At 45.9% G+C, this 26,342-nt stretch overlaps 1 protein-coding gene across 1 annotated transcript in view; it reads left to right on the top strand.

Annotated features, from left to right (window-relative positions):
- UPB1 (beta-ureidopropionase 1) overlaps nucleotides 1-26,342 on the top strand; it is a 76,692-nt gene that overhangs the window by 27,958 nt on the left and 22,392 nt on the right. The window contains exons 2-3 of the mRNA XM_036277244.1: nucleotides 20,437-20,608; nucleotides 24,250-24,337. The gene's annotated coding sequence lies outside the window, so the exon portion shown is untranslated. The remainder of the gene's footprint in view (nucleotides 1-20,436; nucleotides 20,609-24,249; nucleotides 24,338-26,342) is intronic.

Here is a 26,342-nt window from a genome sequence, read left to right as displayed (position 1 = left end):
TTCAGGGTTGATCTATAACCCAAACTTGATAGTCTCACTTTGTTAACAGATCCAACCTGATCATCCATTAACTTAGCTCTGAGTTCACTTTTCTTGTTTTTTCCCAAATGGAATCTACCCTCAAAAAAAACACTAGATTTCTTGAGCACTGGCACTAACATGATTGCAGAGACAGGTTGTGCCACAAACTGTAAGCAACTTAGAGAGATGCTTTCCAAATACTCTGAGTGGCAACATCACTGAGGGGAAGGGGTGCCCCTACCCAGAGTGGGGCATTACACTGCTAATTATCCCACATGACTACTTTTCACTTAATCCCTGAAGCAGTCATACAAGCAAGTACTGTACTGTCTTATGCTACAGAAGAGTAAAAGGAGGTCCAGAAAAGTTAAGTAACTTGCTCAGGGTCATAAAACTAATACACAGCAAGCTGAGACCCTCAAAGCTTATGATTTCACTACTGTACCGTGCTGCTTCTGATTAAACAGAAACACTGCTTCCCATTGGATGAGAAAGTTATTAAACGGTATGATTACTGTATAATCTTATTGCCTATGTCCATAACTTTAATTTATTTATTTATTTATTTATTTATTTGTTTGTTTATTTATTTTTATTTAATTTTTTTGGTACATGCCCCTAGCAAGAAGTGAACCCAGGACTCTCTGGTCCACAGGCCAATGCTCCAACTGCTGAGCCAAACTGGCCAGGGCAACTTTAATACTTTTAATTTCATGTGTTTCCCCACCACTTTCTGTATTGATTAATTCAGGAATATACTGAGGAAAAGATGAGCAACCAGCTATGAAAATTTGTCATAGATTTTGAATTAAGTCTACCTTATAGAAATATAGAACATTAGAAGTAAAAATGTCTCTAAATCATCAGGCCTGACTCCCTCTGATTATATAATATTAAATTATTTAAGTATGTTATACTCCAGGTCAGCAAAGAAATAGTATTTCCTTCTCCTTCTGTAAGGGGTTCAACGGAAGGCTACTGTGTATTTACCATCAGGGGCTGTATTCATTACTCTCATTAAAATACAGACAGTAAGTTTTACTTATTCCTCCTTTAAATGCTTCTCATTCACCACTGAAACACCATACATATTTTTATATAGCAGACCTTTATACTGTCTTAAACTGGGTGGAAGCCTGCAGGCTTGAATTATTTAAGAGAAAAACATTTCCACTTGTCCTGCCAAACACGTTGATCAATGCTCACTTAAGTGATGTAATCATCTCCTCTCATTTCGTAAGGTCTGCTCTCTCTTCAGGTGACTAAGCAGTCTGCAATCTTCCTTCCTTTAATTGGATAATTTTCAGGCTTGGCTTATCCTTCCGGTTTTTACAACTTCACCCAATCATTTTCTCCTATGACTATGGCAAAGGGTTTCACGGCTAGTCATTCCTTAGCACACACGTCTCTCGAACTCCACATATCTTCATTGGCTGGTGCAGTGCAATCCTTTATCTATCTGGTGCTCCAGACAGACCAGCTCCTCTGCAATGACCACCCTTTTCTTTTTTTTCTTTTTGATCCTCACCTGAGGATATTTTTCCATTGGTTTTTTCAGATAGAGTGGGAAGGAGAAGGGAGAGCGAGAGAGAGAAACATCAATGTGAGAGATACATCAATTGGTTGCCTCCTGCATAAACCCAGCCAGAGCCAAGGACGAACTGCAACCAAGGTACGTAGCCTTGACTGGAACTGAACCTGAGGCCCATTGGTCCACAGGTCAACGCTCTAACCACTGAGCAAAACCGGCCAGGGCTACCACTGTTTTCTGCTTGCAGTCTTGCTTTTCCTTCTTCTTCCTGTGTCCTTCACACATCCATCTAGCTCAGAAGTTTGTTCTGGGAGCCCAGAAGCATGGCCTGGAAGTCCAGCAGGACACGTGGTACCAGGTTCAGGAAAGTCTTGTTGGCTAGTGGCTGCAGGGGCTGAGTATGGGAGACAGCCTTTTGCAGACTGCTCTGAGCAAAGGCCAACGTCAGTTTGACTCCCTGGGTGCAACGAGCATGGTCAGACCAACTCCCTTGATCAGGGAGAAACTTGGGGTTGTAAAAAAGGCTCCTGATGATAAAGGGGGACGTGATTCTTAGAGAGCTGAAGGCTATACCTGCAGTGCCCGCAAACACCCAAAGGTAAAGCTCTGGGGCCCTGGGATTCAGCAGTGTTAGTTCAGGCAGCAGTCTATGTTAGAGCCTGGGAATCGCTAGCAGGGCCCAGAAAAGAGAGTGAGATTCACTCAAAATCCAGATTCAGGTCTTCGGGAGTGCTAAATTTAAAAGGGGGCAGTGGACTGGGATGCCAGAGAGAGACTTGGGTTTAAGGAAACAAAACAGCTTCAGTTACTCAACTGGAGTGAAGGCTTAATACCCGGAACGTGGCAGGCTAGTTATTCGATTTGGGGATTAATTCAGGCAGGGCTAGCAGCAAGGTTTAGTTCTGGTTCAGCAAGGACTGAGATCAGGGACTGAGGGCGGGACTTGCCAGTCGTCAGGTTGGTGCTGGGGCAGAAAACCTGGTATGTTATTACAATACTGCAAACCATCCACAATGGATAATGAGCACACCATACAGCCTCTCCTGTACAAAATCTACTTTGCTTCAGTGTTAAGGATTTTGAGATGCCAGTTATCTAGAGATGGTGCAGTACAGAACACAGTCTGTTTGGCCTGGATTGAATATCTAATTCTTTCTATACACTTGTTTTACCCTTAGGCTGTTACAGTTATGTACCTGCTTGATCTCTTAATCCTCGTAGTTTTTTTGTTTTTCCTCCATTGAGTTCTAAGTACAACCATTTCCAAGTTGAAATTACTCTGAAACAATAAGATAGTTGTTTCATCTTTTGATTCTGGGACCAGAACTCCTGTCACCATTAGGTCCAAAATCTGAGTCCACATATACTAGCAATAAAAGTTGTCCTTTCCCCTTTCCTTTAAAACTGACTAGCCCTGGCCAGTGTGGCTCAGTTGGTTGGGTGTTATCCCATGCACCAAAAGGTCACCAGTTTGATTCCTGGTCAGGACAAATGCCAGGTTACAGGCTTGATCCCCGGTTGGGGTGTATGCACGAGGCAGCTGATCAATGTTTCACTCTCTTTTTCTCTCTCTAAAAATCTATTTAAATTAAAAAAAAATTTTTTTTAAACCTAACCAAACAAATACACCACTACCAATATTAATAATTATAAAATCTTCTTATTTTCTGATTTTTCAGTAAGATCACACTTCTTGACTTTCTTTTTTTTTCCAAATCCTCACCCGAGGATATTTTTTCATTTGTTTTCAGACAGAGTGAGAGGGAGGGAAGGAGGGAGGGAGGGAGGGAGGGAGGGAGGGAGAGAGAGAGAGACATCAATGTGAAAGAGACACATCAACTACCTGCCTCCCACATGAGCCCGACCAGGGCTGGGGACCAAACTGCAACTGAGGTACGTACCTTTGACTGGAATCGAACCTGCGACTCTTTGGTCTGTGGGCCAATGTTCTAACCATTGAACCAAACCGGCCAGGGTGACTTTAATTTTTTTCTATATCAAACTGTCTTGTATTGTTCTATGGCCTTTTCTTTGGACTTAATATCCCTGGTTTTTGGTTCATGTTAAAGCAATATACTGGTTCAACTACCCATCTGATGACTTTCTTCTACAACACTCCCACCAAGTGGCCATTTGGACAGTTCTTGAACACCCAGATGGACTGGGAACTCACTGCCTGTAGAGGCAGCCTGTGCATCTTTGGATCACTTGTTGGAAATAACTGTTTTGGGCTAAACTATGCTTGATTTCTACTCATTGACTCCAGATCCTCTCCTTGGAGCCATATGGAACAAATATAAACCTCTTATACATGGCCCCTTCCGAAATCTGAATAAAGCGACAATGTCTTTCCTGAGTTTGTATGCTTAGTTTTGCTAGATAAATATTCTCAATGCTGTCAACTATTTGTTGTTGCAATTATTAAATGTTCTTTACAACATCATCTCTTTTTTTCCTGGATGTATTAAAGATGACCTATATGCCTCATATCCAGACGAGAACTAGATAAATTTCAGGTGTTCTCTGGTCAGCACAGAACAGAGTGGAGTAGTCACCTCACTTGTCTTCTGGACACTATGCTTCTCATAATGCAACCAAAGACTATATTAGCTTTTTTGGCCGTCAGCTAACTCACTGTTGACTCACACTGAGCTTATAGACAACTAAACAACTCTAAATGCCACAGGTACTGCTGTTAATATTCATGCGATTGTTTTAGGGAAAAAAGGAGGTAGAGAAAAAGGTTTATTTACCACATTGATATTTCATGAAATTTGGGTCCCAAAAATTCCTGGGATTTTGCATTCTTAATGATACTTAACAAATATCTAATTATTTCTATACACTTGTTTCACTCTTCGGCTGTGTACAGCTGTGTACCTGCTTGATCTCTTAATCCCCCAGACAGTTATTTTTTTAGTTTGCTAGCCCAAGCGATTAGACAAACTAGTGATGGGTCATGGACTACATTTCAGCTTAGGCTAGTACCAACCAACAGTTGATGGTCATTGGCACCAATTCAATGCCAACAGGGACCTCCAATTTGGGGTACGGTAAAGAAGGAAACTTTATTTGGTGCAAACAGCTCAAGAATAACACTACATAGGCTGTGTAAACCGCAGGGCCCAGGGCTTCAGGCCCTGGTCTTAGGGCAAAAATGCACTGCCCCAGCGAGAAGGAAGCTGGCTTATATAGACTTATATAGACAGAAGTCCCTGCCCCTGGTCTCTGACTGGTCTATCCTTATGCAAATGAGGATGTCAGCCCAGCCAGCGTGCCTCAGTGGTTGAGTGTCGACCCATGCATCAAGAGGCCACCGATTCAATTCCCTTTCAGGGCACAAGCCCAGGTTGTGGGCCAAATCCCCAGTGTGGGGCATACAGGAGGCAGCCAATCGATGTGTTCTCTCATCGATGTTTCTATCTCTCTCTCCCTTCCTCTCTCTCTAAAAATCAATGAAGAAAAAAAATTTTTTTTTTAGTGAGGATGCCCAATCCTCAGAGTTTGATTGATCCAAAGGCACTGTGCACAGCTCTGACTGGATAGGGAAGCCCTCAATTCTATTGGTTGGAATAGGACTCCAGGAAACCTTTATAAGGGCTCGCTCAGTGCAGGCAGAGTTTAGCAGGCATTTAGTGGCTGGGTGGCTGGCAGTACAGCACAGAGGAGTTTCTCCAGGAAGTGTAGTTTTTGTGAAAGGCCCCTGTGCAGAAATGGCTGCTAGGCTCTGTTTTTTTGTTTGTTTTTGTTTTTTAATTAATTTGAGCCCAGTTAGCCACCAGGAGCCCTTCTTAGGAGGTGTTCCTTTTCAAAAATTTTTTTTCTCTCAGGGTTCACACTAGGCAGCTTTGCTTTATTTCATGACCTCAGACTGCAGCCTTATTTAAAATTACTTATATTTGGCCCTGGCTGGTTTGGCTCAGCAGTTAGAGCGTCGGCCTGCGGTCCAGAGAGACCTGGGTTTGGTTCCCACTAAGGGCATGTACCTGGATTGCAGTTTGTCCCTGACCCTGATTGGGTCGTGCAGGTGGCAGCCACTCGATGTGTCCCTTTCACATCGATGTTTCTCTCTCTCTCTCTTCCTCCGCTCTATCTGAACAAAAAATGAAAAAATGTCCTCGGGTGAGGATAAAAAAAAAAAAAAATTACTCATCTTTGGCCCTGGCCGGTTTGTCCCGGTTTGTCTCAGTGGTTAGAGCACTGGCCTGCAGATCAATGAGTCATAGGTTCAATTCCAGTCAAGGGCATGTACCTCAGTTGCAGTTTGGCCGTGGTCGGGTCGTGCGAGAGGCAACCAGTCGATGTGGCTCTATCATATCGATGTTTCTCTCTGTTTCTCTCTCTCCCTCCCTCCCACTCTATCTGGTAATAAGTAGAAAAATATCCTCAGGTGAGAAATTTATCCTCACCCAAGGACATTTTTTTCCATTTTTTGTTCAGATAGAGTGGGAGGGAGAGAGAGGAAGAGAGAGAGAGAGAAACATCGATGTGAAAGGGACACATCGAGTGGCTGCCACCCGCACGACCAACCAGGGCCGGGGACAAACTGCAACCGAGGTATGTGCCCTTAGCGGGAACCGAACCCGGGTCTCTCTGGACCACAGGCCGACGCTCTAACCGCTGAGCCAAACCGACCAGGGCTCAGGTGAGAAATTAAAAAAAATTTTTTTTTAATTACTCATCTTTCAAAGGTATGCTATTTATCTCCTGAAGAACTAGTGGAAAGAATATAAATGATTCAATGGAAAGCATTATTATCACTGGAGAAATACCTCAAAGATAAGTATTCAGTACATTAAGGACGGTATATATTTATGATTTCCCATGGGAATATGATATTGAAATACCCTTTCCTCACTTAAAAATATCATAGAGATAACACTGTATAGATTTTTGTAAGATATTTTAACTTAGCTTATTTGATTCTTCCAAATCAAAGAAAATGAAATGAATTTAATTATCCTCATTTATAGATGAAGAAACTGAGACTCAGAAAGTTCACGTCTTCCCTCTGGTTACATGGTTAAAATGGGGTAGAACCAGGGCTGAACCCCAAGTCCTTGGATTTCTAGTCCAGTGAGTTCCCACTGAACCTGTGGCATTCCAACACAAGTGTGGCCCATTAAGGCACTAATGCCCAAGGAGTTCTCCTTTTGGTATTAGGCAACATGTGCTCTATTTGCTCTTGCCATCCAGACTTTTATTTATTTATTTTCTTATCCTCACCCGAGGACATTTTTCCAGTTTTTGTTCAGATAGAGTGGGAGGGAGAGAGAGGAAGAGACAGAGAGAGAGAAACATCAACGTGAAAGGGACACATCAAGTGGCTGCCTCCCACACGACCCAACCAGGACCAGGGACAAACTGCAACCGAAATATGTGCCCTTAGCAGGAACCGAACCTGGGTCTCCCTGGACCGCAGGTCAACGCTCTAACCACTGAGCCAAACCGGCCAGGGTGCCATCCAGACTTTTAAGAAAGGATCTCAAATAAAATAGTTGTTACAACAGTTAAGAGATATCAAATTCTAGCATTCATAGACGTATAGAATTTATGAGAATTAGTCCAATCAATACCTTTAACTTAAGAGATTATGAAGTGGTATCAAGTATAGCTAAAGTTGCAATGACCTAATAGCAAAACCAGGATTAGAACCTATTTATATACCCGATTTAATGTTATTTTTCTGTTACACTCTATTGTTTCTCAAAATACAAGTAGGCAGCTGTTACCTATAGCTCGGACATTGCTGAAAACAGGGTCTGATATGTATTATCTTTAACACAAGAATGTTATGGCTAAGGATCCCACCAAACTCCTCGCCAATGGTAATATGGGCCAGTAAATATGTGCTATATGAAGTAACCCCTGAGGGTAGACTATCTACATCAATATATACCAATGTTGGAATCACTCAAGGAATGGGACTACCTGTGTCCTAAGTGACCGGGATACAAAGACAACTGAGAACCCTGGCTGGTTAACTCAGTTGGTTAGAGCATCATCCAACTTGGTGTATGTAGAGCATACACCAAGATTGTGGGTTTGATCCCCAGTCAGGGCACAAACAAGAATCAACCAATAGCCCTGGCTGGTTTGGCTCAGCGGTTAGATCGTCAACCCACGCACCAATGAGTTGCGGGTTCGATTCCCAGTCAAGGGCGTGTACCTTGGTTGCGGTTCACTCCCAGCCCTGGTTGTGTCTTGTGGGAGGCAACCAGTCGATGTGGCTCTATTATGTTGATGTTTCTCTGTCTCTCTTTCTCTCCCTCCCTCCCACTCTATCTGATAAAAAAAAAAAAAAAAAAAAAGAATCAACCAATAAATACATAAGTAAGTGGAACAACAAATCTCTCTCTCCTTGAGACGGTCACTGAGATGATAGGTTTGAGGCCCCTCTTGGAGTTCCCTCAGATCCAGTGGGTGCTACCCTCTCAGGAGCCAAAGAAGGTCCTCTTTTCAGTCCAACTGAGAACTGGAACAGCAAGACCAGACTAACTGGTAGGAAACATGGTGAAGGGACAAGTCAACCCAAATCCTGGTTTAGCTATTTGCAAACCTTGTGAATCCAGGAAAGTTATTTAGACATTCTGGGCTTCTGTTGCTTTGTCTGTGAGACAGGAATACAACTGTCTTGCAGGATTGTGTAAAGTAAGATAAGAACAAAGGTGTTGTAGGGCCAAATACTTTAGATGTTTTATATGGGCCACTAACTCAACTTTTGGTTATTGTTTTGATAAATGTTAACTGATAGCCTCCAGTATCCTACGGAGCTGCCTTTTCGAGAATGGAAACCTTGACTGAAGGCTTTTGTACATAATAAGGCTCTGAGATAAGGGCAATGCACAATCAATACCTAGTACATTTTCTCCATGATTTAAGCTAGGAACATACTTGTAAATACAGCAGATTTAAATAATTTGATATGAAAAATGCATACAATATACCTCTGAGTATACTAATGGAGCTCCGAGGAAGGGGTGATTTCTGGCCTAGAAAGAGAAAAATGCCTCAACTGCTCTTACCTTCTGCATGGCATTTTCTATTTTAGTTCATGGCCTCACTGCCCATTCATTTGCCAAGCCTTTGAAAGTCATCCCCAACTCTACTTAGGTTCTTTCTTTCCCCCATACAGTTACCCATACAGTCAAGCATCAAATTCTGCTAAATTTACCTCCTGAATTTTATTAAAATCCTTCCCTCTCCCACCTCATGCTGGCAATCATGTCATCTTTTGCTTTGCTTGAATTTTTTTTTATCCTCACCTGAGGACATTTTTTTTTGCATTTATCTTCAGATAGAACAGGAGGGAGGGTGGGAGGGAGAGAGAGACAGAGAAACATCGACGTGAGAGAGACATATCGACTTGTTGCCACCCACACAACCCCAACCAGGGCAAGGACGAACCACAACCAAGATACATGCCCTCAACGGGAACCGAACCAGGGTCTCTCTGGTCTGCAGGCCAACACTCTAACCGCTGAGCCAAATTGGCCAGGGCTTTTGCTTTAATTCTTACCTGTCTTTTAACTTACCTCTGATGTTTATTCTTAGTTGTCTTTCTAAAGCTAATATCTTACCATCCTTTGTACCCTCTCATTCAGTGTCTCCCTACCTAGACTGACCTTTCAGCTTCTGTTTTGTGAATTCCTACTCATCCTCAAGATGCAGTTCAAATAGCATCTCTAGAAAGTCTTCTCCAATTTCTCCATGAAAAGCTGGACTCCACTAACCCTTTATGAATACCTCTATTAGAGCATTTATCAAACTCCAGTGTGTAATTATTTCTCAGCTCTGCACAGGATCTAGATCTGATCTACTTTTCTATCTACAGGGCTTTGGCACTCAATAAATGATTGTTGAAGGAATTAATTCTGATAGAATCAGGACAGATTCATTAAGGTAGTGACATTTGAGTGGGACCTTGAAGCAGAAGTAGCAACTATTATTACTAGTTAAATTGCTTAATTCATCTTTCCCTATTGGTAGGTGACAGGTCATTCATGCTAGGCCATTATAAACCAGGTTTCACAAATATGAAACACTAACTTGAGAAGGATTTTAAAAGTTGTATTAAAATGGTTGTATCTGCCCAATTGATTTTTCACTCTAAATAATAAGATACTTCACTAGATCCTCTGTGGTAATCACTAAAAAGACTTTAAACTCTGCCCATTTCTTTTTGAAATATCCAGCCAATTTCCAAAGGTTTTAACTGCATGTAAGCATACTAGAGTAAGGACTCTTCCTCTTTGTGAAGACCAACTCTTTCTGTGGCAACATGGTATGGTTTATGGACATGCAATCATTTGGTAAGTGTATACAAACATGAACAGGAAGGATGGGATATCATAACCTCAACATGGTGGTTGCTTCTGGAAAAGGTGGTAGGGGGATGGGATAGAGAAACGGGAATTGCATGCTGATATATAATGTTTTCTTTCCTTAAAAAAGATTCTAAGAATATGATATTAACACTTAAAAATCTGGGTATTTGTTATTTTACTTTACTTTTTGTTTGAAATATCTTATTTAAAATGTTTGGTTAAGAAGAGCCTTAGACCAGGAGTCAGGAGATCTGCAGTTTAGTCTGGGTTCTACCATCATCTGTTTTCCTGTTGTAAGAAAGACAAAGGAGGGGAGGAAGCTGGGAAGACAGTCTTTAGAGATTATCCAAGGCTATGCCTTTCCCAATTGTAATAAAATATGATTCTAATAATCTAGTCCTATATACATTCCTCTATTTACATGCTTATCTTTAACAAGAATTTCATTATAGAGGCTGGTTTTATAGAAAGAGCTCATTCGTTAAAAATGTATTAGCGTCTATTTTTAGGTGTTACTTTTAAATTCACAATGTGTGTTCATTTTAATCCTCAGGGAACATATATAAGCTATTGTGGGCTCTGCTCATCAACATTTGAAAGTCTAAAATTTTAAGATCATCATTGGTGACAGTGCTTGCAGGGGTCTCAGAGATCCTACCTGTCTTCTTTTCTCCTATGAGCCAGAGGGCTGCTTATACCCTCATTTAGCATTTTACAGTACACAAAAGCTTTTGCCTCTTTTTGTCCCCTTTAATCCTCCCAGTAATACTGTGAACTATGGGGTAATGGTTCTTAGAATTCGTCATATTTCCAAGTTAAACATGACACTTACTGGAAATGAAAATACAAGAGCCAATGTAGTCAAGGGAGAAAAGGTCTGAGGTAACCCAATTTCTAAGTAACTTTCTAAAGGCCTAATTTCTGGGTTAACTTGTTTCTACATGGTGTTTCTTAGCTCAGAGGTTGCAGTTCTTGTTTTGCTAGGGTTTATTTTATTGTTGTTGTTATTATTATGTAAACTTAAATGTCTCACATGAAAAAGTTTGGGAATTATGCACCCAAGCTAACTGAAATGGATATTGTAGCAAAGTAGAGCCAGTCCAGCCAAAATGGTGACATAAGAAGTGTCTTTGTCTCTTTTAAGCAGCTTGAACTTTTTGTCCCTTGTTTTTGCTTTGGGTTCCTTGGTTTCTCCCCCCATGAATAGCCCTGCTCATCCCTGCGAGGTCTTTACTCCCAATAAACTTTCGTAATCCATCTTTTTAAAAATAGTCCATCTTAGCCCTGGCCAGTTTGGCTTAGCGGTTAGAGCATCAGCCCATAGACCAAAGAGTCCCAGGTTTGGTTCCCACTAAGGGCACGTACCTTGGTTGCAGTTTGTCTCCAGCCCCGGTTGGGGTCGTGTGGGTGGCAACATGCAAAAATGTCCTTGGGTGAGGATTAAAAAAAAATAGTCCATCTTAATATTAGCTGAGCAATACTAAAATACACTGATCAACTCCATTTTAGTAGGGAACTCCTCAAGATCCTACAGAAGGAACTTCTGATGGTGAAAGTGTCAGGCATGAGGGGGGACCCTGACAGAAACATTTAGATCAGAAGACCCCACCCTGCAGGTAACATCATTCAATAGCCTAATTTTCATTTTTTGGAATATGGCCTCTCTGATGCATCTTATACATTCCTATTGCTACTTATACGTTCCTTGTAATGGCTCTCATTATGTTCTAGATTACTTCAACCAACTCATAATCAGTCTCCTTGCCTCCCAACTTCAAATCCCCCTCGGCCAGGGTTATCTGTTCTTTAGTGGCATTCCAAGATTGTCATGGCATAAAGCCCTCTGATTTGACCTCATCTCATGCTATAACTCTTCCCTGCCTCCTACTTGGGGCCCCAGCACTGTCACATTGCTTCAAGTTGCACACACACTGCACACCGTTTACTGCTTCTGTCTTCGCTCCGCTCCTCTTCACTGACATAATTCTTACCCAAACCTTAGGATTCCATGCAAATGTCTCCTCTTCAATAAAGCCTTTCCTAGCTCCTTCAGGCTTGCTTAAGTTCCCACTTCTGTGTTGACTTGATGTTGAATCTGTTACGTTTCTTGAGGCTAGAGGTATGACATATCTTTGAATCTACAGCATTTGCCTATAACTGGTGCTCAGTAAATAATTGTTGAACCAAATCGAACACCCTATTAGTATTTATAAGTGTTTATATAGTTATGCCTGGGTCCTTTTTACATATATTATCTCCTCAGCAGATCATTTAGCCTGCCTGTGTGTGTGTGTGTCTGTGTGGTACTTGCCCCTAGCGGGAACCGAACCCAGGACTCTCTGGTCCGCAGGTCGACGCTCAACCGCTGAGCCAAGCTGGCCAAGGCCAGCCTGCTTTTTAAAAGGGCCACCCTTGGCGGTGGCAGATGCATAACCCTCTCCTTCCAATAACTCTCGTCTGTCTTTGTTAATTTTTTGCTATTTATTGTTTTTGTTTTTAGAGAGAGAGGAACGGGGAGCGAGAAAGCAGACGGCAAAACTGAAAGGGGCCCAAGGGTCCAGAGGGTGAGCCGCTGTGTGGGCCCAGCATTTTGCAGTGTAAGGAAAGCACATGGGATCACTTGACCCTTCTCTTAAGCGAGGTAGGCACGGCAGGGGGTGCCAACCCGGGGTGGGGCCCGCGGCCGGGCAGCGGCCTGGACTCCAGCCCGGCCCCCTGGGGGCTGTACCTTCTCATAAGTAAGGGGCAGCCTCCGGCCCTGGGACAACGCAGCTCGTCCGTACATTTCTCCGCAGCCCCGCGCGGTGAGCCAGCCGGCTGGATGCCCCCACTCTGCAGGCCGGAACCTTAAGTCGCGGTGGGGAGAGGCCCTGCCACGGGCTGCGGCGGGAACTGGTCCCGCCAAGGTCTGAGGGGGCGGAAGCGGCGCCGCGGCGGCGGGCCGGCCCTTTACCCCAGACCCCCGCCGCAGCCTCCCTCAGGTTCTCGGTCCCGCCTCGACACCTCGGGGCAGGTGAGAGGTGGAACCTGAAGGCGAGCGAGCGCAAGAGGGCACGAGAACGGCCCCGGAGCCCGGCACGAGGGCCTCCGAGGGCCTCCGAGCGCGAGGTAACGCAGCTGCCGCCGAGGCGCGAGGGCTCCAGCGGTCCCGCGGCGGAGGGGGCGTGGCCCGGCGCGTGCCGAAGGTGGTGCGAAGGGCAGGGGGCGGGATCACCCGCGAAGCCCTGGAGCGCCGATTGGCTGCGCGCTGCGAAGGCGTGAGGCGGGGCGCGTCCCCAGTGAGCCTGCAGGGCGGCGGGGAGAGCGTGGAGGGGAGGCACGTCTGCGGACTTGGCCCTCTCCTGTTCCTTCTCCTCCCCCCCGGGCTAAAGGGCAGGCAGTTTGGGCCTGGACGCCAGCGCTTGCGGTCCCCAGCGATGGCGGGGCCTAAATGGGAGTCGCTGGAGCAGTGCTTGGAGAAGCACCTGCCGCCCGCAGACTTGTGTGTGGTGAAACACCTTCTCTATGGCAAGGAGACCAGGTCTGGGGCTCAGAGGCGCGGGGCGGGGCGGGGTATGTGCCTTGCGGCCAGCGAGTGTGGGCCTGGGTGACCAGGGAGAGTGCTTCAGGGTCTGAAGGGCTGTGATGAGGCGGTGATGCAGTCCTGAGAGAGCGAGCAGAGACCCCATGTCTAGGAGTGACGGCCCTGGGCCTCTCAGGGGTTGCACTTCTCCCCCAGTTACCCAGAACCGGAAGGGAAAGGACGGATTTTTTATTTTTATTTTTTACAACCTGATGCTTTTGCTGTGACCACCTAACTTTTCTCCGCTTCCTGTGATCAGAACTCTCCCCAAATCCTGCACTGGGTGTCTGTTCTGCTCAGTACCTCCAGCCAGAGCCCCCAGCAGGTCAACTAATTGTCCAGCCCCAGCCCCACCTTCTTGTAGTGATTAGGCCTCTAGCGGTGCCTTGGAGGTAGAGAGGCCTGTTGAAACTGGTTAGTCAAGGAACCTTTCCCACCTGGCAAGCCATAGAAGTTAGTTACTAACTCAGTGCAAATGTTTCCCACTCGCAACCAGGCCTGTGCAACACTAGGGCTCGCTGAGGGCGCAGCACTGTGGGACACTGGGTATACAGAGCTGCAAGGCCCTTCCCCTTCCTCTCTGCTTTCTCTTCAGTCCACTTTTCTCAAAGCAACCAGAAAATGTAAATCATATCCTGTTGCTCCTTTGCTTAAAAGTCTATAAGGAATTTCCATGATTCTTAGAGTGAAGTCCAAACTCTGACCCCATGCAGCTTCTGACTAAATGTCTTTCCACTTACTTGCCAGTTGGTGGGCTTCCTGACCTTGGCCGTGACCTAAGGCAGGAACCTGATCAACTCGCCAGAAACTGGACGGTGTTGATTAGATCAGTGGTTTCCAGCTACCCATGCTGTGGAGTTACTGCAGGGAGGTTTCACAGCTAGTGGATGATAAAGGTAGAAATCTGCCTTTGAGAATGGGAGTGGTACAGAACTTTGTCAAATAGCTCTTGATACCCAAAGAGGAGTACTGGGGCTGGATGACCTCCAACCCCCACCCCCACTCCCACTCTACTCATGCTGGAATACCACTTTCCACCAAACCTGTCAAGGCTTGTCACAGGGGAGGCCCCCTAGGGTTGAGGCTCCCAAAGAAAGTGTCAAGGTGTCTTAAAGCAAAGGATGTCTCAGGCTTACTGTTCAGGGATGAGAATAGGTTTGTTTTAAAAGTAAGGTGGGCATGTTCTCCTGGGAAGAAGACAGACTTGTGAGTTCAGGGACAGGCAAAACACAAGTCTTAGGAGAAGAGAAATAAGTTTTCCACATAGGTGATTGGTTGGGGCATGGTCTAGAAATCAGAGTAAGTATTACCTTGTAAGAAGGACTTCACAGGAGCATTTGGGTTGGTTATAAGGGATGGTAAAATGGGAGCCAACATTTACCAACCAGTGACTGCCAGGCCTCATCCTGGGTCTTGGCTCACAATAACTGAGTATGTGGCTCCCCCTTTCCTCTCTTTTTCCTACTCTCTTTTCTTGGTCTGTTTCATTCAGCATTGAACCCTTCCAGGCTTTACCTCTAGGGCATAAACCTTTGTACTTGCTCAATTCTTGCAATTGGGTGGGATTTAGAAGGAACATAATCATTTTAAATGGTGGGAAATGAATCATTTAAAAACTTCTATGGCTGCCTGGCTGGTGTGCCACAGTTGCTGACCATCGATCTATGCACCAAAAGGTCACTGGTTCGATTCCCAGTCAGGGCCACATGCCTGGTTTGATCTCTGGTGGGGGCATGCAGGAGACAACCGATCCATGTTGATGCTTCTTTCTCTCATCGATGTTTCCATCTTTCTCTCTCACTTCCTCTCCCTGCCTCTCTCTCTAAAAAATCAATTAAAAAGATTAAAAAAAACACACACAAAAAAAACTTCTATCGCCAACTCTGTGAAGGTCTGGTGGAGCCTGAGTCCTCAGCCCCTCCCCTGAACTCTGTGCTCCACAGAAGACCACCTTCTCTCCTGATGATTGGCTGTGCTCTGCAAAGACAATGCTTAGTCAGTGTTTGCTAAGTGAATGAACTATATAGGCCTTTTTCTGTGCCAGACAGATGAAATCCTCAAAGAACATTGACTCTCCATTTTAAGACAACCAGAACCAAGAAACATTTATTCATTCAACAAACATTTATTGAGCATTTATTTTTGTCTTGGGCACTGAAAATACAAGAATGAGTAAGCTATGGTTCCAGCCCTTAAGGGGCTTTTAAAATGGTTGTCCTATGTTGTGAGAGAAGGATGAAGGGAAAACTGGAGAGTCTACGTGTACAAGGTTGGGCCAGGTCAAGAAGGTTTCCCAGGGGTGCCATGCTTGAGCTGCATCCTGAAGGAGTTGGTTGGAGACAGGAAGTGCTCGGGTACTCTGGGCCAAGGCCCAGACACGAGGGGACATGCCCATTCAGGAACTGTGAGTATAGAGGGCTATGGGGATCGCCCAAGAGAGCAGGGCAGGAATAGCCCTCGTGGGTCCTGGGACTCTACATGTCATGCTGAGGCAGCAGGATTTGTCCTGATGGTGGTGGCAGCCTTCCAAGACTTTAAAAAGTGAAGGTGAAAGATGAGGTGTAAAGCAAACAGAGTGCCTGGGGGTGGAGAGGAGGAAGGTCCAGAGGTCTCAGGGAGGTCAGTGGACAGTGTGGCTAACACATGTGGCAGAGGAGGCAAGATCACTTCAGCTTCTGGCTTAGAATCTCAGGTGGCTGGTGGATTCTGGTGAGAAGCAGCTTTGGGAAAAGCTGATCAGCTGAACTGAGGATGCTGTTTCATTTCCTAGGGTTGCTATAACAAATTACCACAAACTAGTGGCTTAAACCAAAAGAAATTTGTTCTCCCAGTTCTGAAGACCAGAAGTACAAAATCAAGATGTTGGCAGGTCCACACTTCTCCAGGGGCTCTGGGAAAGAATCCTTCCCTGCCTTTTCTAGTTTCTGATGGCTTCTGGCATTCCTTGGCTTGTGAGAGCAACACTCCAATCTATGCCTCTGTCTTCACATGACCTTCTTATGTCTCTCCTCTGGACATTCTTATAAGAACACTTGTCACTGGATTTAGGGCTCACCCTGATAATCCAGGCTAGTCTTATCTTGATATCCTCAATTACATTTGCAAAGATCCTTTCTCCAAATAAGGTCCCATTCATAGGTGTTGGGTATTAGGACATGGACATACCCTTTTGGGGGCAAAGCCCAACCACCTGTAGGAACCATGCAGAGATGGGCCTCAGCGGAAAGGCAGGACTTGACATTATCCTAGAGATGGTCATTCCAGGTAGAGGAAAAGAGGGTACAGAATGGGACTCTGGATAACCTGAGGTTAAAGGGGTCATAGGAAGTGTAGACTTTGTGAGAGACTCTAGAGTTGAGGATGCGGTGGTGGGGCACCCTAGGGCGGGTAGTAAGGATGCTGAGCGGGACAGGGACAGAGTGTCAGATGGTGTAAGGAGAGCTGGTGAGGACAGCAAGGAGTCTGCTGGCTTTAGCAACCAGAAGGCTGGTGACCCGAAACAGGGGTTGCTGGGAAATGGGGCTGAGGAAGGTGTAGCAGGTGAGGATTGTAGGGAAGCCTCCTGTGGAGGGGAGAGGAGTGAGCAAGTGAGGTAACAAGGGGACCTGGCTAGAGTATGCTCTCCATGCTTTCTATTTCTTTTTTTCCCCTATTTTTGAATGGGAGAGACTTGGTCATGTTTAGTGGTGGATATAGAAGGTCTGTAAGAGACGGGGAGAGATGTCATGTCTTGAATAAAAATGTCAGGCGGGAGAGCAGATATACAGACTGATACTACTGTGTAGAAAAATACTGGAGCCTGGCTGGTGTGGCTCAGTGGTTGAGCATTGACCCATACACCAAGAGATTGCTGGTTTGAGTCCTGGTCAGGGCACATGCCCAGGTTGTGGGCCCAATCCCCAGTGGGGGGCATGCAGGAGGTGGTCAATCGATGTTCTCTCTCATCAATATTTCTCTCTCTCTCTCCTTCTGACTTCCTCTCTGTCTAAAATCAATAAAGAAAGGAAAGAAAAAAAATGCTGGAAAGATACATAAAATGTTATTGAGAGGGGTCATCTCTGAAGTTCAGGACTGGGGCTAAGAGGTAGGATGGAAAAGGGCACTCACTTGTTATTTAATACCCTTTCTCACTGTTTGATTTTTTCCCTCTATGAGCATGTGTTTCTTTTGTAACAAAGCTCTCATTTAGTTATTATTATTATTATTATTATTATTATTATTATTATTTTTTTTTTTTATCCTCACCCGAGGATATTTTTCCATTTTTTCTACAGATAGAGCGGGAGGGAGAGAGAGGAAGGGAGAGAGAGAGAGAAACATCGACGTGAAGGGACACATCGAGTGGCTGCCACCCGCACGACCAACCAGGGCCGGGGACAAACTGCAACAGAAGTACGTGCCCTTAGCGGGAACCGAACCTGGGTCTCTCCGGACCACAGGCCGACGCTCTAACTGCTGAGCCAAACTGGCCAGGGCTAGTTATTATTTTTTTAATGATTTTTTAATGATTGATTTTAGAGAGAGAGGAAGGGAGAGGGGGAGAGAGATAGAAACATCGATGAGGGCCCTGGCCGGTTTGGCTCAGCGGTTAGAGCATCGGCCTGCGGTACAGAGAGACCCGGGTTCGGTTCCCGTTAAGGGCATGTACCTTGGTTGCAGTTTATCCCCGGCCCAGGTTGGTTATGCGGGTGGCAGCCACTCAATGTGTCCCTTCACATCAATGTTTCTCTCTCTCTCTCTTCCTCTCTCTCCCTCCCGCTCTATCTGAACAAAAAAAGATGGAAAAATGTCCTCGGGTGAGGATTAAAAAAAAAAAAAGTGACCTCCTGGTACGTGGGTTGATGCTCAACCACTGAGCCACACTGGCCAGGCTCATTTAATTATTTAAAACGAGAGGAAAGGTGAAGTTCCAGAAGCAAGAGATTACAGAGAAGGCAGAAGCTGGGCTCCCTCAGGTGAGGTCTGCCTTGACCCTGGGTGGAGAGGTAGGGGCCCAGGAGAAGGGCCAGGAGTGTTTGAACCAGGACAGGAAATGATAGGCTTTCCTCCTTGAAGTTGGAGGTAAGCCCATGAGGGGTAGGGGCTTTAGTAGTAGGATTGGGGGGTGGAGGGGCAGACTGCTAACTATAGGGACCAGGGGAAGGTTGTGGGCAGCACAGATTCTCCACCCCTGTGTGAGGTTGTGGCTCATTTGCTGGTCTCCACCCTTCCTGGGTTGTGGCTATGGAATGGGGCTCAAGGGTTGATTGGCTTCTCCAAGGCTTGGCGATGGACCCCCTGGATAACACCAGGTCTGGGGAATCTTGCTGTAGGGGGTGTTGAGGAGACGTAGAGCCCCGAAAGTGGAGGGGCATGGCCTGCATTACCTCAGGCCTAGGAGAAAGAGTGTCTGCAGGGAGCTGAGGGCTAAAGGGAGGGAGGCAGCACTCAGCATAGATAGTGAGGAGGCAGGAAGGTTGTGGTGGAATTATGGGGCTGATGGTGGTGGAAAGATGGAGAGCAGACAGACAGCTGTGGGCCGTGGATGGGGAGAGATGGCCAGAGGCTGGGGGACATCATCCAAGCGATGGTTACAGCCAGGCTTGCAAACCGAGATGAGACCTCATCCCCCTGATATCTTCCTGACATGAGACCACAGGCTGAGAACTGGGCGATGAGGACCTCTCCCAAAGGGTGGGCCAGCTCCCTGGCCATGGGCCTAAGGGGCAACAGAACACCCTTCTTCTTCTCTCATCCACCACGATGACTTGTCCTGGGGCTGAGGCCTGCTGGCATGGGGTGGGGGGCTCTGCCTGAGGGAAGGAGGACTGTCTTTGAGGCAATCACAGCAAAAGGAGGCGAGGTGTGGGCACTGCTGTTATTTCTAACCTGCTGAAGCTAACGGAACCCTGACGGTACTTGAAAAGCAGCTGATTGTCAGGGGCGGAACCCATCTCAGGAGCTGTCAAGGCTGTCATGCCTGGCAGGGGGCGGCGACAGGGGCTTGGGCTGACAGGGCTGTGATTTTGAAAGAAACATCTTTAAGAAAGTGACTTAAAGTAGGAGGGAAATATTATTATTAGATAATGGCTGTCAGGTTATTTTTTGATGTGTTCTCTGGGTATTTCATAACCGTCTTGTCCCTAGATGGTAAGGCCTTCCTGGCCAGGGGCCAAGCCTCATGCCCCTGTGGGTTTCACCTTAGCACCAAGCATGCAACAGGCATCAGGAGGTGTGAGCCATTTGGGCCAATGGTCACTTCAGTGGGAGGCTTTATAAATAACCTACTTGCCTTTGTTAATAAACCACAAACCGGGATGAGCGCTTGGGCCTTTGGTCTGGACACTTGGGCCCTTGCCAAGCCCACTCGGCACTGAGCATGGAACCGTCCCCTGTGCCCTGGCAGGAACAGCAGCAGGACAGAGTGGTGGGGAGCACGGAAGACTTGCAGTCCTTGGTGGTGAAGGGCCATAGGACCCCCTGTCCTGCTGTCAGTCCTGGCCTCTCCACCCAGCCATTTCCTGAGCCTGGTTTTCAACAGCCCCTGTCTTATCACAGCCTGCCCCACCTGCCAGGTTCAGCTGATTCTAGACCAGACATTTTTGGGAATTCATTCCCTCACTTCTGTGCTGGTTGCTGAAACTTTAATCCCCACCCTTATTTCAGCAACTAAAACATCAGTTCCTGACTAGTGGCCCAGCCTCCTCCATCCCCCACCCTGCTCCCTCCCTTGACTAGATCTGACCAGTGTCACCTACCTGCCGAAATTTCCCCCAAGATCATTAGGTTAAGTCCACAACAGTGTGCTGTCTGTTCCCAGCAGTCCCAGGCCCTCGCCCTCCTCCAGGCCTTACTCCACCTCCCTACTCTTGTGCCTGGCGTTAGACCACTCTGTCTGCCTTCTTGCCAGGATACATGATCTCTTCCCTACCTGACGCATGACCCTGGGATTGGGGAATGTTTAATTCAGCACGCCTCATGCAGATTGTCTCTCCTCTTCTTTCCTGCCCATTTAGGAAGCTCAGCCTGCCCAACAGGGCTTTCGAATTGGCCTCTGAAGGGGACTTTGAGCTGCAGGGATATGCCTTCGAGGCTGCAAAGGAGCAGCTGAGAGGACCTCGGACAGTGCGTGTGGGACTTGTGCAGAACAAAATCCCCCTGCCCGCGGATGCACCTGTGGCCAAACAGGTGTGACTGCTTTTGACTATAAATATGTAAACGGGCTGTGGCCTGCTCTATGTTTTGAACACATCCACAGTCCCCTGCTGGCTGCTTGGTCTGGGTCAGCAGGTACATCTACTGATCAAATGGTCGCCCAGACACTTCTGGCCTGGCCGCACTTCTTCCCTCTGACCTGTGTCTCTGGTTCTTTTTTTTTTTCTGACTCCTACCCTTTCTCTGCCTTCCTCTCACTCCTCACTTCTTTACACCTACCCCTCTGCTTCCTCTTCTGCAATTGATCTATTGTTCCATTTGCAATGAGATGGTGCCCTTTTGGCTGGCTCATACTCTCTCCATGGAACTCTGCCTCAGTCTCCTGCCAGCACACACCAGTCAGGACCCTGCGGCTCAGTGGTTGAACAACTTTCAGGACCGTCCCTTAGTCCATGTTTCCTCTGCCTTGTCCCTCAGGGCAGGACCCACTACACCCAGATGTCTGTCAGCTGATGGGGCCTGTAGGGTTGCAGGAATGTGATAGGCATTTGTTTATGACCTTCCGATTAGTGTCAATGTGACATCACCTTGTGTTTCCCTAAAGAAACTTCTTGTCACAGACCAGGCAGTTTGTTGTATACACTTCTTCACAACTTTCCTCCAGCTGCTCCAAGTTTCCAGCTTTCTCTGCCAAAGTGTCCTCTGGAAGCAGCGTGCTTGAGAATTCTTAGGGATTCTCGAAAAGAAGATCAGCTGGATTCCAGGTCTGGTTCTGCATTGTCTTTCACATCGGTCCTACCCCTGCTTTTGTTGGATTAAAAGATTTCTGATTTTTGCCCTGGCTGATTTGGCTCAGAGGTTAGGGTGTCGGCCCACAGTCCAGAGAGACCCAGGTTCGGTTCCCGCTAAGGGCACGTACCTCGGTTTGGCCAGTTTGTCCCTGGCCCCAGTTGGGGTTGTGCGGGAGGCAGCCACTCAATGTGTTGCTTTCACGTCGATGTTTCTCTCTGCCTCTCTTCCTCTCTCTCCCTCCCACTCTATCTAAAACAAAAATAGAAAAATGTCCTTGGGTGAAGAAAAAAATAAAAAGATTTCTGATTTTCAGATTAGTTGATTGTGAACATGTCTCCTGGACCGTCCCAGGTTGTCAGGTCGGCAGGGGCAGGGGGGCTGTTCCCATCCCCACAGCACCTAGAAGCACACTTTGTACACTGTCCGCCCCAGCAAACATCCATGGAGCCTTGGTGTGTGGTCTTGCATGGGAGAGAAAGAACACTGTAGAGTTTGTGCTCTCTGGGTTTTCAGCCTGGCTCCCTGGTATTTCTTTGAACAAACACTTCTGAATGTCTCCTGGGAGCCAGCCATGGAGCTGAGGACACAGAGGATGAGGACACTTTCCTCTTGCCCCTAACGAGCTCTTGGGGTCATGGGAGTGGCAGGCAGCGGAGGAATGCGACAGCACAATTCCCACTGTAGGGCCACATGTAGGCTGCGGAGCGTAGAGGTACCTCAATATTCCTGGGAAAGTCTCCTCTCTGGGTGACATGCGGCATGGATAACATATCCAAGGAGGATCGGTGGGGAAGGAAGCACATTCCTGGTCAAGGGCACAGCTGAGAAAGGCAAGTCGTCCAGTGATGAGATACACACAGAAAAATAGAGGGGGCTAGTCAAGGCATCCCTGAGGCCTCGAATACAGGACAGTGGGGAGAGGACTGTGTCCTAGGAGAGGGAATAGTTAACCCAGGGGATGGTCTTGGTGTGCGATGGGCCTCCTAGGTGTGTCCCCCCTGCTGTAACCAGCACCCTCATAGCGGTACATCCTCTCAGCAGCCCCCCGAGGCAGGCAGTGTTCTCCCCATTCCCTAGTCAAGGAAACAAGGGTGTGTGGGACTCCAGAGCTTCTGCAGTCCCCTTTTTCATGTAGATTTTGGACCCGATGACAGGATGAGATATCAGAACCTCCCCACCTTGCTCATCGTCTGGCAGCTACTGGGTAGGGTTGTTCCATGTGCGTTGGGATGAGTTCTATAATGGTCTCAACCAATAGAACTAATGCGTTCTAATCCTCAATTTTTTTTTTCATTTCTCGCCTGAGGATATTTTCCATTCATTTTCAGATAGAGTGGAAGAGAGGTAGGGAGGGAAAGAGAGAAAGAGAAACATCATCGTGAGAAGGACACGTCAATTGGTTGCCTCCCGCAGAACCCCATCCAGGGCCAGAGATCCAACTGCAACCTAGGTACATGCCCTTGACCGGAATTGAACCCGTGACTCTTTGGTCTGCGGGCGATGCTCTAACCGCTGAACCAAACCGGACAGGGCTAACCCTCAATTTTTATTTATTTATTTTGGTAGAGAATTTTTACAAGTGTTTTGAGCCAACCTGACAGCATCGTCAGGAAGCAAACTCTCAAATCTTGCTGCAGGGAATAATAGTTTTGTGGTTTATTTTACACATTGAAATTAAAGGGAATGTAAGGGAGGTGACTTAAAGGTGGGAGACAAAAGGCAGGGGTGGGATTACAGGATAGTTCACAAGGTTGCATGCTGTTTTAGGGTTGTTATGCTTCTGAGGAGTTTGAAAAAGAGTCATTACAAAGGTGTTAACCAAGAGGCACAGAAACAATGGGCAGGGCATAGGGCTTGACGGCAAAGATAACCTTTTACTGAGGAAGTTATAAGGCTGAGGCGTGACTACCCAACATGACCGGCCTGGTTAGGAATTTATGATTTGAAAATCCTGTGAAGTTACTTTCCGTAGAGCCCCCTTTTTGGCCTCAATTCCCCCTTTTGGTCATAAATCAATCTGAAGACATTGATGACCAACTAGTGTGGTCTCATAGTATTAGGGAATCTCATTCCTAGGAAGTCTCAGTATCAACATCCACTTGTTGACCTTTGGGGATGGGACAATATTGTAACCATGGGTTGTGAGTTGAGACCGAATTTTCCCAAAACAAAAAGGGTAAGTATGTGAATGGTAGTCAACACTGGATCATTTCTGTCCTGGGAACTATCACAATCCGAGTTCTGCTGTGTCTCATTTTCTGTATTTGGCATCTAATATAACATTTACATAAACCATAAAAAGTATTAACGGTTATACATGTTCAGTAATCATAAACAGTTGGACTATATAGGAAAACCCATAGAACAAATATAAATATTATTATGGCTATTATTGTTAGCAGACAGGTAAAGACAATCAAACAAAACCGTTTCTGAGTTCAACATTGATCCATAGGTATACAGGTCTTATCAGTGTCTTGGGATAGCTGTCTACCTCTGATGTCAACAGCTTCTCATCCTAGGGATCTTTGATATCCCTTGTAGGCAGAGGCAAAGGTGGGTGTCTATTCATGGTTAGGTGCCTGACAAGATACCTTCCAAAGAGGTTGGAGAGTGTCTTTATTTGATGTCCTTTCCAAGTTCACCCAATTTGAAGCAGGGAGCCAGTGGGGCATAAGGAGCCCATGCCGGTACCTAGCACCAGGTCTGGGTCTGCGGTGTTGTCCTGGGTAGGCTTCTTCAAAATCCTTCCAGCAAATGTCGAAGTAAGAAACGTCCAAATTTGTAGAGAATTTTTATGAGTTTATTTGAGCCAAACTGATGATATTGCTAGGAAGCAAGATCTCAGATGCTCCCCTAATCCTTGATTTTTAAATTGCCAGGTCTCTGCCCTTCACAGACGCATAGAGGCCATCGCAGAGGTGGCTGCATTGTGCGGAGTCAATATCATTTGTTTCCAGGAAGCATGGAGTAAGTCTCTCTCGGGTGCTTTCTCTGCTACCCTCACACAATACTGTGTTATCTCCATGTTGTTAAGTGTCTGCTACCTGACTTTTTAAAAATCTCCTTTCTCTACTCATCTATAGAAAGTTTCTTTGTCAACACCAGAAACCCAGGAACCCCAGCCCCTCTCCCTCTCATACATCCTTCTGTCATCTGGTCTTATCAGTCTTCCTCCCAAATCATTCTGAATCCTTTTCACTTCTTCCTCCCACCTCCCCACCTCCTTACCACTGCCCAGGCCCAAGGCACCAAAAACTCTCACAGTGACTTCTGTAATCACCTTCAGCTGGTCTTGTGCCCTCTACTCTGGCCCCTTCTAACTGGCTCTCCACACCTTCTGAGAAAGATCTTTTCAAAACACTGCATAGTCTTTCTTCTCCCGCTCTGCAGCCTCCTCGCTGCTGGGCCCTGCCCTGACCTTACTGATCTTTCATGTCCTCCTTCCAGGCCGGTACACCCACTGTTCCCTCCTCTTGTCTCATTAACCCTGCCCAACCTTCAGCGCTCAGCTCAGAACCCACCTCCTTATCTAAAGTTGTGTCCCTGTTATATACCCATAGTACTGTGGACCTTTTCTTTATCTCATTTATATTTTTATCAAAGTCAATCATGTTCATAGTTTAGAGTCAAATGGATCTATAAGGTCTATTACCAAAAAACAGCTGCCTTTTCATCAGAGGCATCTACTTTCAACTCTTAGCTGGTTCCTTTGGAATTTACCTTTGTTTGTGTTGCTGCTTCCTAATCTTTCAGGTTTGCATTATCTTTTGACTTCTCACTATGGAAGAAGACAGTATTAGTCTTTTCCCTCCTTCTGCCTCCTCAACACTTGACACACATGGACCCTTCCTAGTCTATGCCCCTTCCATTCTCTGCCAAGCCATTTTGTGAACCTTGAGTTCTCCCTGGAGTTTGCTTTGTTTTCTGCATACTTACCACAAATTCTACCCCAACTTTTGGCCAGTTTCCTAAATCCCCTTAAGAGGTTTAAGCACATAAAGCTGTCTGTTGGTTTCATCTTCTTGAAGGAATGTGTCCCACAGCCTTTTGACTGTTCAGGTCTGAACTGGTTGTCCCCTCTGCTAGCTGCATAGGGATTTCCCATCACCATTGTCCTGGGGAGTCCCTTTGCCTTGCTCTTATGTTTTCCCATCCCACATCTTTCTTTTTCTTGGTTTACTCCCTCCTTGAGGTTGAGTAGAGTTGACCCTTGAATAAACTGGATTTGAACTGTGCAGATTCACTTATACATACATTTTTTTCACCTTCTAAACAGCCTAAACTTACAGTGTCACTAAATACAGTACAGTACTATAAATATATTTTCACTTCCTTCTCTTTTCTTAATAACATTTTCTTTTCTCTAGCTTATTTTATTCAAAAAATACAGTATATAATACATATAGCATACAAAATATGTGTTAATTGACTGTTTATATTATTGATAAGGCTTCTGGTCAACAATAGGCTATTGGTTAAGTTTTGGGGACGTCAAAAGTTATATGCAGATTTTTAACTGCTCGAGGGGTTGGTACCCCAACCCCTGTGTTTTCAGGGTCAACTGTAGTTCTATGAAAAAGAACATATAGGAGGTAACCTTTTGAGGACCTTGCATATCTGAAAATATTTTCCTCCTACAACTTAGTTGCTAGTTTGATTGGGTATAGAATTCTAGGTTAGAAATAATTTTCCTTCAGAAGTTGAAACACCTTGCTCCATTGTCTTCTGGCTTCAAGTGTTTTTCTCTGAAAGGTTGTAGGAGCTTCTCTTTTTCTCTAATACTTTGAAATTTCATAATGATGTGCCATTGTGTGCTATTTTAATCCGTTATTCTAAGCACTCCAGGGGTTCGTTCAGTCTAGAAATTTGGGTCCTTCAGATCTAGGAAATATTCTTATATTATTTTATTGTGATTTTTCTCCCCTCTTTTTTTCTCTTCTTTCTTCCTGACAGCCTGCTATTAGGATGTTGG

Source organism: Molossus molossus, unplaced genomic scaffold, assembly GCF_014108415.1.
Source record: "Molossus molossus isolate mMolMol1 unplaced genomic scaffold, mMolMol1.p scaffold_m16_p_22, whole genome shotgun sequence".
Lineage (NCBI taxonomy): Eukaryota > Metazoa > Chordata > Mammalia > Chiroptera > Molossidae > Molossus > Molossus molossus.
This window is presented reverse-complemented; position numbering and strand designations above follow the sequence as displayed.